Source organism: Ovis aries, chromosome 26, assembly GCF_016772045.2.
Source record: "Ovis aries strain OAR_USU_Benz2616 breed Rambouillet chromosome 26, ARS-UI_Ramb_v3.0, whole genome shotgun sequence".
Classification (NCBI taxonomy): Eukaryota; Metazoa; Chordata; class Mammalia; order Artiodactyla; family Bovidae; genus Ovis; species Ovis aries.
The window spans coordinates 10,862,720-10,875,474 of record NC_056079.1 but is presented as its reverse complement, the minus strand read 5'-3'; the positions used below and the strand labels follow the sequence as shown (position 1 = coordinate 10,875,474).

Below are 12,755 nucleotides of genomic sequence, written 5' to 3'. Positions count from 1 at the left end.
TACTCTATTCTATGTGACTTCATTCGTGGTTGGAGCTTGTGTATTAGACACATCTGGTCCGCAAGAGGAATAGGGTTGCCTTATGTCTTCAGGGCGTTCCTTAGCGTCTCATCTCAAAAAGTCTTCCCTCTTCTTTTCAAAGCCTCACTTCTCACAGTGCATTTTTAAAGATGGTTGAAAGAAAAATGATTTGCCTAAGACCCTTTCCAACTCTTAAAAGCAACACCACATTGTTAATTAGAGTAAAAGGCGACATACATTTTGTTAGTTTCTCAAAATACAATCCTAAATGTAACCAGAACTTGGTGAATTTGAAATTTTCTCTGTTTTGTTACTTAAAAAAAAAAAAAAAGTTTTTTTGTTTTTGTTTTTTAAAGCTCAAAGGATCCTTGGAATAAGATTTATGCTTCTCTCATTTAAGAACTTCAGAGGGTCAAACCTATTTCCTGAAATTGGAAAGGCAAAACAAATGACTTCAGTTTTCAACGGCATGCGAGTGCTCAAGATTTAGCTCTTAGCACTTCCCTTAGCACCTTCCCCAAAGGTGGTTTAGACCACCTCTGTCTCTCCTGTTGTCTACTTTGCCAACTAGTACGAAAGCCATATTCCCAACTGAAGCAAACCCGAAACACATAGGAAATGCTGTCAAGCAAACCCTTTCCACATCAAGAAAAAGAAGAGGTCTCATTATGGGATTTGCATTTTTCTGGTTTTCGCCCAAAGTATAATGATTGAAAATGTTCTTATAGGATAAAGTAACATGATTCATAATAAGAGCATGTTCACACAGCAAAAGCATGCTGAAAGGCATATGCTCGTATGTTGGGCTGGATGACAGCCACCACCGTGGTGGCTGTGGGCGTCTCTCTTTTTGGCCACATACTTTACACACGCAGTACATGGACTGTTCCCAGCACAACACATACACCCTGTTGTGTCTTACTGCTTAATTATGGCTCATATTCCTAGCATATGCTTCATACTGTCAACAAAAGAAAAAAGCCTACTTCAATTTGGACCAAATTTAGTGTCTTTAAAATATTCAAATATGCTGTTTTACAATAACATATGGCCATGAACAATGTTTTTCTTTTTTTTTCCCCTAACAGTATCTCTCTTTAAAGATAAATCATGTATTCTAAGATTAAATTAAATAGGTCCTGCTGTTAGAGAAAAATGTTTTTGTGCTTCTGCTTGGCTTTCTATATCTGTGTTTATTAAATCTTTAAAAACTTTAAATAACTCTATGATAAAATCCAGGAATATAAAAATTTTATGTTTATACTATAATAGATTTTAGTATATTAAGAAGCAACATTCAACCAAATGACTCTATCAGCTAGAATAATAGAACTGGGCTTCAAGGTGGTATTGTATCATGCCAGGTTGATTTATTAGACAAAATTCTTAGATTTGCAGTCACTTCTTAAATTCTGTCTAATTTCCTTTCTTATCCTAGCAGTGGACTAAGGTTTATTGTTGTTATTTAGTCGAAAAGTCATGTTCAACTCTTTTGTGACTCCATGGACTGAGGCCCACTAGGCTCCTCTGTCCATGGGATTTTCCAGGCGAGAATATTGGAGTGAGTTGCCATTTCCTTCTCCAGAGAAATAAGGTTGGTCATAGACAAATGGCCCTCTGAATATCAGGGAAGGAAAGGCATCTTTCTAACACTTTATAAAATTTACAAAATTGTAGATTTATATTTCATTTCCAATTTTTTTAATGTTCTTCCACAATAATGACCTCCCACCAATTTTACAACAAACTCGAGAGATAAGCTGATCCAGAATTATCACATGTAACAGTTTTGTTCTCACCATCCCTACGCCTACATGTTTCTGGTTGACACTTTCCTTAAACATACCATCTAAATTAGATCTATCTTCTTTTTTTTTCCCTCTCTCAGAGCAGTGAGTTTATTTCCTTCAGGGCAGCAGCGGCAACTTGTAATGATCTTATTTAAATATTCATAAGCTTATTTATTTGACAGTTCCTCACCAGAATATAAGATCTGTGAGGCCACTATGTCCTCAGAGCAGTCGCTGGCTGTGATAAATGAATGAATGCAACTAGGGAAGTTTCCTGTTATGGCTAAGGTCATACAATGGACTCATCTCAAAATAATAATTGGAAGAAACACCAGTGGGGACCCGGGCTGGTCCACTCTTTTGCCGTGACTTTCACGCACAATTACCTTGAGGACCACTAAGAATTCTCCCGTGGCCCTTCATAGTCTGTGATCATACTGAAGACCTACTGCAGGAAAATTAGCCCAAGTGCAGTAAACGTTTGCCAAAAGAAAGAATAGTTCATAAAAGTCTCCAATTTCAAACATGTAAGTGTTTGGAACAGACACATCATTTTTGTTTCAGAATTATTCCTTTGTATTTGAATTGTGCTGCCACCTCGGATTATAGTAAGTAGAAAACAAGAGTTGGAAACTACCGTGAGAAGTCACTGTAGCCTTTTCCTGCCCTATTATTAGTGCCCTGCTGTGCTGGAAAAGAGAAGAAGGCAATGGCACCCCACTCCAGTACTCTTGCCTGGCAAACCCCATGGACGGAAGAGCCTGGTAGGCTGCAGTCCACAGGGTCGCTAGGAGTCGGACATGACTAAGCGACTTCTCTTTCACTTTTCACTTCCATGCATTGGAGAAGGAAATGGCAACCCACTCCAGTGTTCTTGCCTGGAGAATCCCAGGGTCGGCGGAGCCTGGTGGGCTGCCATCTATGAGGTTGCACAGAGTTGGACATGACTGAAGCGACTTAGCAGCAGCAGCAGTGCTGGAAAAGAACAAATTGGAAAGCAACACACATACTAGTCTATCTTTCTGCATGTTTAAATACGAATTCCATCTCTATGCTTTAGAATACATCATATACTATTAATGAAAAAATACCCATTGCACCAATTATGCCCTAAAGAATATCCTAGGGACTGAAGGAACAAAGACAGCATTCTGAGCAAACATCTTACTTTTATAGATTATCTTGCTTAGATAGGGGAACACTCTTGGAAGGCTTAATACAATTTGTTTTAAAAATGCTAAAATAATAGCTTGCTAAGATATGAAATGTTATGTACTTGTTTCTTTTTAATGTTCTATTTTATTTCAAATAAGATCATTTGCAATATTAATTATATAGATGGTAATTATTATTCTGCATAAATATTAAAAGATTATATAAATTGACATTTTAATAGGATTATCTTATAAATAAAAGACATCTAATCAAGTGGCTCTTTTTGATATATACTGACCTTTATTATTAAAAACTAAGTTATATAATTAGTCTAGCTTCATCAAGAAAACAAGTATTATAAATAAAAATACAACAAAACTTTTCTTTAATAATAAATAAAATGCATCTCCTCTTTAAATAATTTCTTCTCAGTTTTCACAGTCTATAGTTAGAGTATACATATGCCTCCCATCTCTAAAAATACTACTTTCCCACTGAACCCAAATCACTTTCTATCCAGTCTTCCCCCCTTCACCTTTTACCCCCAAATACCACAATCTGATGTCACGTGGGTGACCCTGTGAGAGGCAAGTGGAGAATAGACTCAAAGACAAAGTGGGCATAATGGGAACCATTGAAAGTCTCATATTCATTTGTCATGAAAAGTCAAGTGTAAATACCGAATCCAAGCAGTGGTAAACTTAGGGTACTGTTGTTCAGTTGCTCAGTCGTGTCTGACTCTGTGACCCCATGGACTGCAACACTCCAGGCTTCCCTGTTCCTCACCATCTCCCAGAGTTTGCTCAAACTCATGTCCACTGAGTCGATGATTCCATCTAACCATCTAATTCTCTGTCGCCCCCTTCTCCTGAGGACAATACAATATGGGCTTGAATGGCTGGAAAATCACAGTCCCTGTGCATTCAGAGTCCTGGAACTCGGTCTGCTCGGCTAATAATTGCCCATTTCTCAAATACTGAAGCACAGGGTGAGCAATAGGTGGCATCATGAAGATGTTTATAAAAAATCTATTACCAGTGGGCACTGGTTGAGCCTGCTGCTGGAACTAGCAGAGCTCTTTTTCTCACTGTCCCATTCCTTTCTACTTGGTAGAGAAGGGAAAGATTTGTAAGGACATTTCTCAGAGTTTAAGGAAAAAGGGCAATTGAGCTAACTGCTTCCTGTAAATCCGCCACTGTCACTTAGACACAAGATGGTGGTGAAGGAAATAAACCTCAAACATGCAAATGTCACTGTGGAGAATGTATTCAGGATATGTCTCTGCCTTGAATGGTACTGGAAGTAGGGAACATCGGTTAACTGTTCTTTAAAACAGAAGTTCCTCTATTTTACTATATATTCACGTGAAAAGAAACCGCTGTGAAAAGAAACCGCTACACTCTCTTGATGAAATGCATACAGCTCCATCTTACAGGTTAACTGGCACTCTTGCTGGGGTAAGCTGACCTGCCATCCAAACTGACTTCTTACCTCCATCGCCTACTTTCGCGATTACTGAGTACAATATGCCTACAGTGAGATGCTACCTTTCATCTGAGAACAACAGAAAATACTTCTGAAGAAATGCATTAATGGCTTTTCCACACAGGGATTAGAAGAGCAAAGGCCTGAGATACTGCATAACTCTTCTAGGCATGCCACCTCTTGTGACCCTTATTTGACTGGGGAAAGGCAGCTGTTAGTTACACAAGTGCTTTTGTGTGATGTTTAAAGCACAGATAATACAACCTGAATATGTGTGGCGAACAATGCAAGACTTCAGCTTCCCTCTTAATAGCCTGGATATAAAATGCTAAAAATAAGGATGCGTAGACCTCCCACAAACCACTCATTTGGTCTTTTCTATGTGCGTAAAGGAAAACAGAGCTGGACTCGAGCAGTATTGGCAGAGCTTTGCACAGCAGGTTGCAGGGCCTGCCTTTCTGCCCCTTTCTGTTCACACAGCCCCTCCCTTGGTAAAGACCTTTACTCCTGCCCTCTCCTTTGTAAGTTCCCCTTCCAAAAGCAAGTTACACTCTGCCCCCCTTTACCCCGAGAAAAGGCCAACTTATGACCTTCATCATGTCCTTCTTTGGATTGTGATGCTGATCAGAATTTCATACTAAGTATTTCCCCCTTTTTTCCCCATTGAAAAGCAGACACAGAAGTGAGAGGTCCAGTGTGAAGATGATAAAGAGCTTGAGTTACAGGGTTAGGCTGGGTTTAATATATACTTTAGCAGATACATGATTTTGGACAAGTTACCTGTTCAGGAAGTTTTAGCAACTATTACTATTGTTTTTGAATATAATTTTCCAGGCAAAGTGCACAGCTTCTGCTTGACACATTTCAAGTGGCAAGTGTCAGCTTTTTATTGATAAGAATAGTTCATTAAAGTGTTTCCAATGGGGAGCTAACCCTGTCCCTTATTCATTCTATATATTTGATACATTTTTCCCCCTCAGAATCTTGATTTCCTTTTGAATGTAACTAGATAGAACACAGAATGGAGAAAGACTGAATTAACTATAAGGTCTTCCCAACCTTAATTATTTTAGAAAGTCTCAAAATCTAAGTCAGGAGGAAGAATACCTTCACCCCCCACAGAGGACATAGAGCCTTTTCTTTTTTCAAGGCTAATTATTTTTTTCATCAATATGACACTTTCAGAAACAAAGGCTCTTTAGGCAACACAGTACACTTGTTATAATCAAGTGTTCAAGAACATGCAAGAGAAACATGGGAAAAAAGTTACCCAAATAGGGGATTCCTTCCCAGAGAAGGTGAAGTTTGAGCTCAGTTTTGGGTAAAGCATGTGAGCATGCAGATGGGGCAGAGATGGAAGAAGAAGATTAATAATAGAAGACACTGCCAGCTCTGAATAAATCACTGCGTTTATGGAGGAGGTTACATGACAGGAGTGCAAGAGCAGACAGGGGCTAGATTATAGCACACTTATTTTGTGCCCAGAGTTCACTCACTACAAGAAGTCCCCAATTCTTGGTTTCTCTCAGCTGCACCATCTCCCTGCCTCCTTTGACAATGGCTTTAGAAATTATTATTTTCATTCCTCACTCTACTTTTCCTCTCCCTCACATGTCCACCATATAAAATGATCCACTAAGTAGACAGGCAGTGTGTGGTCTCAGAAGGATGTTGCAATAACGGAGAGCTTGACCGCCATGGCCAACCAAATGTATGAATGAGGTCAAGGTGCTTACGCTTTCTATGCATGTATTTCTACTGGTTTACAGTGGGGATACTTACAGTAACTCCCTCATGGGGTTACTGTGAGGAATAGATGACCTAACCATGGCTCATAGCAAATACAGAGCTATTTTGTGAATTAAACAAATAATAATAAAAGTATCCTTCTTTCTAGGACCTGATTAAGAAAACTGCAATGAATTATACCAAGATGAACCTGAACCTGCTATCTCTAATTTCTTCTGAATTGATGACAAAATCATTTAACATCTGCCCTGTATACATTGTGCATACAGGACAGAATATTATAAATGAGAGCTCCTAGTTAAACTTATCCTACCTATTATGCTTAAAAATTTCTGGCTCTTTCATCTCACCATTCAATGACTATGTTGAAAGCCTGCTAGATGCACCGGCCTTCCTGGGTATGGCTAACAAGCTGCAAAGACAACAGTCCTTGCCATCAAGGGGTTGATTCTAATCAAACTGCCCCTTCATCTCTTCTTATACTCACACTATATTGAGAGTGCAATGCTAAGTCAAAGGGCTTTTGTGATAATTATTATAATCATATTACACAGAGGAGGAAACTAAATGGTATAAAAAAAGGACTCTCAACCAATCTACCTAGATGTTGTGGGTGAAGTGCGGAGGCGGTGGCAGCAGGGCAGTGGTGTGGCTCTGCAGAAGGGCTCCCCCTGACAGTGAACTCTTCCCAGGAACAGTGCTGCTGGTGGTGAGAGCACTGGGCACGGAAGGCACTGGAGATGACTGGTCAACCAAGAAAGTGCAACAACATGTAATTCATCCTCAGTCAATGCGTGTTTACTGAAGAACCCAAACAGGCACTTCACTGCATAGATTACTGCTTCACTAAAACAGTGGGACACCAGCATTTATGAACACAGGCTATATTCAGTATTAATTGATAGATAATTACACGGTACCTCATGCATTACTCACCGCAGCATTATGAGGCTGAAATTATTACCCCTGCGTTCCCTGGGAGGTCAAGTCACTTGCCGAAGACCTTATAGCTGGGTGGCCCACTTGCGCAACATAACATCTCATCAAAATAATTACTTCCTACCTGTACCCACAGCAGCATCAAGTAAGTAAAAATAAGCAGTCTCCATGTTGCAAAAAAAACTCAGGCTACAGAAATAGTGAAACATGACTGCTTTACAAGTTATCCAGTGTAAATTATATTAATCGAATCTAGTTTGCAGACCCACATACTTAGTACGGCAGCCACCCGTCGCTGGCGGCAGGGGGCAGGGTTCCGTCGTTAGCGCTATTATGTCACGCGTGGGAATTCACAACCTGTTCAAGGATCTGGCCTCTTTAAAGATGACATCAGGTAGTAACAAACAGCTGTCACAGTAGCCTAACAGACTGGCTCATCTGGACTCTGAGATCTCAACATGCTTCTTTTTTTTCCCTCTCCTAATCATGTTGACATTTGTTTCAGAGATTACAGAAAGAGAAATGGAAAACAGCATCTGAACCAGGAAAGGAACCTCGAAACAGCTGCTAGCCGCCCAGCAGCTGTCGCGTAAGGATCCGAGAGTATGGTTCGCCTCTCCCCCACCACCAGATGCCATTCCCTTAAATAGCAAGTGATACGGGAGATGCTGAGGCAATAACGAGTATCTTAGTGGTTGGACAAACGTCATCACTGCTCACAGGGCTCGCATCCCAGAGAAACGGGGTGAAATTATACTAAGCATCCGGACATACGCTTCACTGTGGATCTCTCCCCATTTTTGTGCAAAGGCTGACAGCTATCTCTGTAAAACAGAGGGCAAGGAGGTAGATGCTAATCTGATTTATATCCTAAAAGGAGGGGCATCTGTTACTCTTTCATTCAACCTGCACTAAAGCAGCTAGTGGTGTAAGGAAGCCAATCACAGGAAACTAGTTTGGCTTTGTGTGCGGTTACTAATTCCGTAGACTGCAAATTTTCCATAAAGAGTTATTTACATCTCACTAACCACTAGGTTCACACCTGGGGTGGGCAACACCTGGCAGTGTGCTTAATGAGTTCACCACTGTTTCCAAAGAAAATGCTGACATTAATAATTGTAATGTTACATTTATTGCGAGAAAAGTACAAACATAAATGCGGTGGATTAGTAAAGGTCACTGCAATCTAACTCCTTTCGGTGCTAATGTAGCTTGACAGTATTTGCACGCCAGGAAGGAGAGGGGGAGAAAAGGCTCCTGTGATAACGAGATCTTTTATGGCACTGCCTGATTGCATAAAGGCACATGCTCAGGTGATTTTGCCCTCAACGATGCTGTTGGCATTTTCCAAAATGGCACCTGAGTTTCTGTCATACTCTATCCGGTGTGTCACTAAATTCTACTGATGATTTTCTCCATATTTCTCAAGTCGGTCCCTTAATTTCCATTTTATGGTCTGCCACAATCCTAGACTGACCTGACTGAGTGAATTACTGCAACTGGATCCAGCAGAGTGAACTAAAGCAGAAAAAAGTGACCAACTGTGCGTGACCCTGTGACTAACCCTGAAACCCATGAATGATTTTTGGATGCCAGTTAGGTACCCAGCTCAGGGCTTGTTGATGAGATAGCAGGTATTTTTTACTCCCCAAAAGCTGATGATTTAATTAAGGAGACAAAAAAGCCCTATAGGAATAATGAGGACTGATGCTGAAGCTGAAACTCCAATACTTTGGCCACCTGATGCGAAGAACTGACTCCTTTGAAAAGACCCTGATGCTGGGAAAGATTGAGGGCAGGAGGAGAAGGGGACGCCAGAGGATGAGATGGTAGGATGGCATCACCAACTCAATGGACATGGGTTTGGGTGGACTCTGGGAGTTGGTGATGGACAGGGAAGCCTGGCGTGCTGCAGTCCATGGGGTCGCAAAGAGTTAGACATGACTGAGAGACTGAACTGAACTGAACGGAACTGAATAATAAGGAAGGGCAGTGCTTGCTAGCTATGAAATAAATCACTTGGATGATTCATAACAGGTAAATTCAGAGCAGAGTGAGGTCATCCCTGAGTTTTTACTCAAGTTTTGAATTTCTTAAATCCCTTAATCCTCAATCTCAGTTTTTGTTCCAATAAAACAAACATACTTTCATTCTCACAAACGATTCACTCTCTTGCACATCCTGGGATAATACACACTGCAAGTGATACACCCCTTCCTGAACACTGTGCTTACTTTACCAAGCCACGCCTTGACTTTCATCATAAGTATCTTAAAGCTGCCTCTCATCCTCAGAGACGCCTATTCCTCCTTACCTGGCTGCAGTCCTTTAAATTCACTCCAGGAACACCGTGTATTTTATATTGTTGCCATCTTCTGCAGAATGAGTTCTGTAGAACTCTTAAACTTTGGAACTGTTTTTATTAATGTAATAAAGATAAGTGTGCTAGGGCCAAGTCTGAGTGTGTCTGTCCTCGTGTATGAAGTCGTGGACAGGAAAACCTTACTGAACTGTTTTCCCTCAGCACCTAATGCAGCTGTGTCCCCATGGGTGCGGTGTGCACTCAGCATCAGCGGTGGCCCCCCTGTCCCGACGCAGCAGGGTGACAGGCGCATGCGTGCCTGTGGAGATGCGATGCTGGCTTTGGCAGGAAAACTCCCCACTCTGCGCCCATGGGGCTAATCCTGCTCCACCCACGGTTTCATGTTAAAGTCCTTTGGCAAAATATGTCTAGAGAAAAGCTTCTTTCAGAATAACCAAAAATAACCCCACAACATTCCGTTTGAGAGTTTCACACTTTGTCCCCGTGAATTCCTGTACTGTTGGTCAGATGGTGGAGGCAACTGCTTTTCCTCATTACACCCCCTGTGTTAGGCCAGCAGCCCCAGCCTCTCACATTTCATGAGATCAGTGGACTAGTAGGCATATGCGGAATTCACAGAGGTGTTTTCCTGGAAGCTCCTCACAGCACCCTTCTTCTCTGGGGAGCAGGCTATTGGGTGGTTTCACAAATACGAAATAAGTTTCAAAAAATGTTATATACAAGTGAAGTGAAGTGAAGTTGCTCAGTTGTGTCCGACTCTTTGCGACCCCATGGACTGTAGCCTATCAGGCTCCTCCGTCCATGGGATTCTCCAGGCAAGAGTGCTGGAGTGGGTTGCCATTTCCTTCTCCAGGGGATCTTGCTGATCCAGGGATCAAACCCAGGTCTCCCGCATTGCAGGCAGACGCTTTACTGTGGGAGCCATCAGGGAAGCCCATTATATACAAACATATGTATAAATGATATGGGTGACGTACGGGGTGGGTACATACTTTTTGTAGAGTATAGGAGAAACTCAGCCCCTCCTTTTTCTGGGATGTGCGAGAAATGGATTATTCCATACCTGAAATCCCAGTGGTTACCCAGAGTTAATGCTTCTAACCTTTAAGAGCCCTCGTCACTTACTCATCACTCCATGCTTTTCTTTGTGAGAGTCCAGCAGACTGGGTGACAATTCCAAATTAAAAACCTCCTTAGGGCTTTTCCGGTAAGCAGCCTGATGTGACCCCTAAAAATGGTGCACCAGTCACTCAACTTGAAAACCCCACAAAATCATGCAAATCAAGAGGTTCAAATCTTCGTGTTCACTTTAAGAATACTCGTGAAACTGCCCAGGCCATAAAGGGTATGCATATTCAGAAAGCCACCAAGTATCTGAAGGATGGCACTTTAAAGAAGCAACGTGTGCCATTTGGTCATTACAAGGGTGGAGTTGGTAGGTGTACACAGGCCAAACACAGGACCCAGGGTCGGTGGCCCAAGAAGAGTGCCGAATTTATACTACGCATGCTCAAAAATGCAGAGAGTAATGCTGGACTCAAGGGCTTAGACGTAGATTCTCTGGTCATTGAGCACATCCAGGTGAACAAAGCCCCCAAGAGGTGGTGCAGCACTTAACAGAGCTCACGGTCGGGTCAACCCCTCCATGAGCTCTCCCTGCCACATTGACATGATCCTTATGGAAAAAGAACAGATTGTTCCTAAACCAGAAGAGGAGGTGGCACAGAAGAAAAAGATATCCCAGAAGAAACAAAAACTTATGGCCCGGGAATAAATGCCGCAAAAAATAAATGCAAATAAAAGTAAAAATAAATAAAAACCGCCTTAGGAAACTGCAGTCCTATGCTACAACCTTAAATTTCTTCTCACACAAAGTGCAATTGATTTGTTTTTTTAAATATTTCTTTCATTCTATGCCATTACAGAGGCTCTTTCTTGTCCTTTTACTTGTCCAAGGTCCTCTGCTACTGTTCATACTATGCTGGATATATGCCCAATAATCCCACTCCTGGGCATTTATCCAGAGAAAATCGTAATTCAAAAAGACACATGACCCTCAATGTTCATAACAGCACTGTTAACAATAGCTAAGACAGGGAAGCAATCTAAATGTCCATAAAGAGATGAATGGATAAAGAAGATGTGGTAGAAATATACAATGGAATACCACTCGGTCACAAAAATGAACAAAATAATGTCATTTTCAGCAACATGGATGGGCCTAGAGACTGTCATACTGAGTGAAGCAAGTCAGACAGAAAAAGACAAATATCATATGATATTGCTTATATGCGGAATTTTAAAAAAATGGCACAAATGAACCTATTTACAAAAGAGAAGTAGAGTCAGAGATGTAGAAAACAAACTAACAGTTACCAAGGGGATAACTGGGGGAGGGACAAATTGGGAGATTGACACTGGCATACACACACTACAGTTCAGTTCAGTTCAGTCGCTCAGTCGTGTCCGACTCTTTGCGACCCCATGAATCGCAGCATGCCAGGCCTCCCTGTCCATCACCACCTGCCGGAGTTCACTCAGACTCATGTCCATCGAGTCCGTGATGCCATCCAGCCATCTCATCCTCTGTCATCCCCTTCTCCTCCTGCCCCCAATCCCTCCCAGCATCACAGTCTTTTCCAATGAGTCAACTCTTCGCATGAGGTGGCCAAAGTACTGGAGTTTCAGCTTTAGCATCATTCCTTCCAAAGAAATCCTAGGGTTGATCTCCTTCAGAATGGACTGGTTGGATCTCCTTGCAGTCCAAGGGACTCTCAAGAGTCTTCTCCAACACCACAGTTCAAAAGCATCAATTCTTCGGTGCTCAGCCTTCTTCACAGTCCAACTCTCACATCCATACACGACCACAGGAAAAACCATAGCCTTCACTGGATGGACCTTAGTTGGTAAAGTAATGTCTCTGCTTTTGAATATGCTATCTAGGTTGGTCATAACTTTTCTTCCAAGGAGTAAGCGTCTTAATTTCATGGCTGCAGTCACCATCTGCAGTGATTCTGGAGCCCCCCAAAATGAAGTCTGACACTGTTTCCACTGTTTCCCCATCTATTTCTATATATAAATTAGGTAACTAATAAGAAAATCACTGCAGATGGTGACCACAGCCATGAAATTAAAAGATGCTTACTCCTTGGAAGGAAAACTATGACCAACCTAGATAGCATATTCAAAACCAGAGACACTACTTTGCCAACAAAGGTCCGTCTAGTCAAGGCTATGGTTTTTCCAGTGGTCATGTATGGATGTGAGAGTTGGACTGGTCCATTCTAAAAGAG

At 41.6% G+C, this 12,755-nt stretch overlaps 1 protein-coding gene and 1 pseudogene across 1 annotated transcript in view; one reads left to right on the top strand and one right to left on the bottom strand.

Annotated features, from left to right (window-relative positions):
- The window catches only part of TENM3 (teneurin transmembrane protein 3), a 2,757,765-nt gene that overhangs the window by 2,121,118 nt on the left and 623,892 nt on the right, over window positions 1-12,755 (bottom strand). The gene's annotated exons all lie outside the window — the stretch shown is intronic.
- LOC105605134 (uncharacterized) lies at window positions 7,146-11,236 on the top strand (annotated as a pseudogene).